The sequence below is a fragment of the Anarrhichthys ocellatus genome, unplaced genomic scaffold, assembly GCF_004355925.1.
Source record: "Anarrhichthys ocellatus isolate YVR2014 unplaced genomic scaffold, GSC_Weel_1.0 scaffold11, whole genome shotgun sequence".
Classification (NCBI taxonomy): Eukaryota; Metazoa; Chordata; class Actinopteri; order Perciformes; family Anarhichadidae; genus Anarrhichthys; species Anarrhichthys ocellatus.
In genome coordinates, this window is record NW_022280041.1 from 1,484,263 (window position 1) to 1,489,615 (window position 5,353).

At 43.9% G+C, this 5,353-nt stretch overlaps 1 protein-coding gene across 2 annotated transcripts in view; it reads left to right on the forward strand.

Annotated features, from left to right (window-relative positions):
* Positions 1 to 349: 349 nt before the first annotated feature.
* Positions 350 to 5,353, forward strand: part of LOC116385484 (wiskott-Aldrich syndrome protein family member 3) — a 24,255-nt gene continuing 19,251 nt past the window's right edge. For both annotated transcript variants that reach the window (XM_031850978.1, XM_031850979.1), the window contains exon 1: positions 350 to 610. The gene's annotated coding sequence lies outside the window, so the exon portion shown is untranslated. The remainder of the gene's footprint in view (positions 611 to 5,353) is intronic.

Here is a 5,353-nt window from a genome sequence, read left to right on the forward strand (position 1 = left end):
ACAGGATTACAGCAGCATATATATAGTGCAAACAAGAGACATAGTATTATAAATAAGTGATAAAACCGTAAAGAATATTAAAAAAGTAAAAAATCCACAATTACTAAAATATTATACATACAGACAGAATAAATACATACAATGACTACACAATTCATGAGACATACTAAGGATAAAAACAACCGAACAGACCGAACAAACTTGTATGTAATGTTTCAACCATCTGGTTTGAAGAACGTGTTCCCATTTCTGATTGTTTGCCACTTGTTAGGTAACTTTAATGTAGACTTTTATTTTGAAACGCAAATCGGAAGTTGTGCTTCTTTGCTGCATGCTGCCCGCTTGATGCTCGTCAGGTCGACGGACGCTGCCTTGGAAACGACATAAATCCAGTCCACGCAGCTGGGTCGCGAGCAAGGGACCCAGATTTTCCTCACTTCAAAGGCTTCCTCTTCCTCCTCTTCCTCCACCTCCTCTTCCTCCACCTCTCTCTCCATCCATCCATCGAGCTGCGAAGATGTGCGACCTGAAATGAAATGCAGATCAACGGAGAGAACCATTTAAATAAGCGAGAGAAGAAGAAGAAGAAGAAGAAGAAGACCGCAGCCAGGTAAATCTAATTGGATTTTTAAAATCTGCTTTGCACGTGACAGCGATGGTGTGGAAACATGCCTCCTGTGGGAGCGCGTACGTGGAGGGAGGGCGCGTTTGTTATTGTTATTACATTGCGCGCACACACGCAGAAAACACGAATAGAGAGAGAGAGAGAGAGAGAGAGAGAGAGAGATGATGCATGCTTACTAATTGGCCTCCATTGCTCTGCAGGCTTGAAGCTCTTTTAGCTCCATTTTAACGCGTGAAGCGTCGTTCCCAGACGCGCGCGTCAGGTGCGTCTCCTGCAACAAAATGTCACCAGTGTGGCTGAATGTGTCGCGTGCTGGGTGTCGACTTGGAAACAGAGCAGCGGGGGCTTATACGGGGAGGTGTGTGGAGGATTAGTCTGTCTGTCTGTCTACCGCTGAAATAGATTTGATGTCGCGATAATCATAAGAAATAGCCTGAAATGTTTGTACCTGCACCCTGTTCCCTGTTAGAAATCCCTGTCGGTATCTATATTTGAGGATATTCAGAATGCATTGCAATCAAATGCATGATGTTTTTTAAATGCATGTTGAATGGATACAGTAGGGCATTTTGCTTTTACCCATCTCGTTCTGCTGTTGCTGCGCTCCGTGTTGCCTCCTGTTGCTTACCTCTCTGCTTGTTGATTCCTGCTGGAATCGGAAGTCATGTAACCTCGGGCATTTGTGCCAATTATGATACTACATGATGATTTACAGGAGCTGCAATGAGCAGATGTAGAGGAGGGAGACACTGTTTCAATCTCTTTGTTAACACGATATTGCAAGAAGCTACAGTTGCAATTTCAAGATGTTTGGGTCCAAGATATTCTGCCATTTTGAAGACTAAATTAATTAATTATCAGCAGTCCAACGCTACTAAATTTCCCTAAAACATCTCTCTGTTTCCAGATTAACTGTTGAAGTATTTCCATATTTTGTTGACATATTTAGACAGCTTTAGGGTTTAAATGGAGCAAAAATCGTTTGTTGGATACTTGCAGAGCAGGTTCTTATAATCGGGTGACTGCCCTGCAGAAGCGCCCATGAGCAGGGCACTGAAAATGTCGATGGCAATGTTGGAGTGAGGCCAAGGGACTGTTAGACCAAGTGGTGCCGCTGGCCATCAGACCCCGCAGCACAGTGTAGCATTAAAGCACGGTGGAATTAGCAAAGCTCGCTAACCTCTGTACTTAAACATAAAGCCACAAGAAGAATCTAGCACTTTAATGTTATAATAAAATAAACTGGGATGTAAATGTGACGGCCCTGCGAATTTAAACAGCTTTTTAACCACCAAAGATGACCACTAAACAGCAACTGTGTCCTTTCACGTCTACAATGGTGATTAGATAATAGGTTTCGTGTGTGTGTGTGTGTGTGTGTCTGTGTGTGTGTGTGTGTGTGTTACAGTACAGAGTTGTATTCATAAGAGACGGCGCTCAGGCTAGCTTGCTCTGATTCCTTACGTAAGCGAATCGAGGAAGGAGGGCGAAGAAGGCTCGGTGCTAAATAAGCATACGGTGCATAACTACTCGCACAGTAACAGTAACTTATGTTTCTTAATTCATTTAGGGGAACATGTTTGTTAATCTTCTTACCAAAGTTAGATGAGAAGATTGTTTTCTCTCCCGTGGTGAATATGACACTAAAGCTGGTTTTATATTTCTTTTTGTGTTTTACAAATTCAACAAACACGATAATTATGCAAAATGTAGAGGGGTGCTGGTGGGCGGAGCCAACTAAGGCTAGTGGTTTCCCTCTACGTCCAGTCTTTATGCTAAGCTAAGCTAATGGCCCTGGCTTATGGGCGGTATCTATCTTTACATCTAACTCTAGAAAACAAAGTTATATCCTGAAATATGCAGCCATTCTTTGTGATGATTAATTATTTACTTTGTGAAATGTATTTATATTGATATAAATATGTACCTTTTGAAACACAACATACTGCCTTGGGGAAAAATTGCGTGATTGTGATTGTAAATACCTCAAAATTTAGGAGTAAAAATCCCCGTGAATAATATGTTATGTTCTACTGTGAGGTTGATGGAATATCGAGGTACTTCGGTGGTTTTATCGGAGAGGTTTCGGGGAGTAAATACATAAAATATCATAAAATTATAATTTGAGAAATGGACGCCCTGCTCCGTATGTTTCTTCTTCTTCTTCTTCTTTCCTTTGCTGGAGGTTTAAAGAGCTGCAGGTTCATTCTGAGCCGGCTCCTCTGCTGAAGCTCTGAGGATGATTAGCATTCCAGAGGCGAGCGCTGTGTGTTCACAGTGATCTGTATTTCAGGAGTCATCCGTGCTGCGTCCCTGGGTAGAAGGCACATTATGCATATATATATATATATATGTTTTCCAGATGCGCGGAGGAGCGTGTTCTGTTCTCCGGCCTCCTCTTTGAACCACATCTGGTGGCTTTCTAAACGGTTCCAGGTGACAGGAAGTGGGGATTCTGATTGTATCATCCAAACAGATGTCTGCCTTCCTTTTTTCCGGACACATGTTCGGAGCGTCTCGTTCTAATGCTTTGAATCAACTCTAAAGATACGCACTCAGCCTCTTCAGGGTGCACTCAGACTCTGTGATGTGGCCACTTAAGAGATCCACTCCCCGGGTTATTCATCGTGTGAGGAACCATCCGACACATTGAATAGGATCCGTCTGTCACGAGGCTTCCATGCAGTGTGTTTTCTGCTCTACTGAGTTGATTGGACCGTAAACAACACATAGACTTCACCAATTCCCATTAGCATTATCGTATTGTTCTACAAATAGAACTCGTCTGCCGTCAGAATAGCATGAAAGATGCTGTAACAATATACACGTAGTGACTTTAAAGATGCAGATATGTTAGCTGGCATGTCTACTTCTCTGTTTTTTAATTATTTAGGTAGAAATGATAGCTGCGCTCGTCACTGTTCCTTTTCACCCAGCTGCCCAATCACAGTGCAGTAGAGGCGGGACAAAAGATGTGATCAAACGTGTTTTATTATGAGTATGTTGTGTTCTTATTGCGTGTGTTACGCTGCTCGCTACCCAATCCGTGCATCCTGCCCAATGCTACATTGTGTTAGCACGTTAGCAGCCGGGGTTTGTTTGGTTTGACCATTCTGGGCTACCGTAGAAACATGGCGGTGCAACAATGCAGAGGACCTGCTCCCTAAATAGATACGAAGGGCTCATTCTACACTAAAGAAAACACAATGATACTCACGAATAATATATTACATTTCTGTTAATAGATCCCCCAAAATGCTGCACACTGTTCCTTTTAAAACCAACGTTCTGTGATTTACTCGCTTGCATCTTCCTGCTGGTATTCCAGCTGCATGAACTCTATCACTATTTCTATTTCTTTGTATCTGCTGCTGGCAGCACTGCCCGGGTCCATTCATCATACAGTTACTTCTGCATCACCTCCCTTCAGGTACAGACAGGAAGGTGGAAACCACTCGGCGTCATTGCTGTCAGGAAATGTATATTTTCTAACCCAGCGTGTCTGTTGCTGCTGGGAACGTTGCCAGGCCGTGCACCGTCTCTCCTCCACCTGGTCGTCTGACCTCGCTGCTCTGAACTGCGTCGGCTTTTGTTGTCTCACTCTCGGTGGGATGATGCAAAGTGCAAGCGAGGCCGGTCTATTGACGACGCGTCGGCGTGGGTGTTACACGGCACAATGACACCGCCGCCGCTGCTGCTGCTGCTGTGTGCGTTTCCTCTTTGTGTCCGTCGGTGCTTTGTGTGAAGCCAAAACTAATTCTCTTAATGCCGCAGTGTGAGACTTATTTGAAAGAAACACAAAAACAATCACATTAGAACTCGCTGCCATCAGAATAACATGAAAGATGCTGTAAGATATGTACACATGGGGACTTTAAAGATGCAGATACGTTAGTTGGCATCTTTATATGTTTGTTTTCTTTGTTTTTTTTTTATCATTAATTGCAGCCGGTCGGTGCCTTGCTCAGAGGCACTTCAGTAGAGTGGATGCTTCCAGATGTGACGGCTTCCTTAAACACTCTTTATAGATCATCAAACCCCCCGAGTCTTGGTTGAGAGATTCTCTCTTGAATACTGCTGGAACAAAATCATGAAATTGGAAGTCATCACATTCAGCTTTTGGAGCTTGTGATTTTTTTGTGCACACACACACACACACACACACACACACACCTCCATAACTGTGGCTCTGCTCCCTCTGCAGCTGTTGAGGAAAGCGATGACATAATAAGGATGAAAAGGGAAACATTACAGCTACAAATGCTTTTGAATTTGAGGTTTTTTTGAGGCAACGTAGCCTCGTGTGATCCAAGCTGATCCAGGTGGCCGAGGACCATCCACAGTGGATCGACACGTAGAGTTCTTCTCCTCTCAGGCTCGTTGTAAAGATTGAGAGAAAACAAGCTCATTTCTGGGAAACAACGCCATGTTTTAAAAGATGGAGGTTGTATCTCCTGGAGTGGATTCTGGGCTCCACGCAGCATTTCTAAATGGATTAGATTATTTATGTTGGCGAGCCTTTGATCAGATTCAGCCGTACACTCTGACAGGACCTCGTTATCTCACTGGTTCTCTCTGTCGGTCTCTAAACTGGGAGCAATGGAAACTAGGACACACGGTGTCACATCTCATCTTTACCGGCCGTCATCCCAGTGTCCAGGCCCCACTGTCCACCAACCCCGTGTGTGTGTGTGTGTGTGTGTGTGTGTGTGTGTGTGTGTGTGTGTG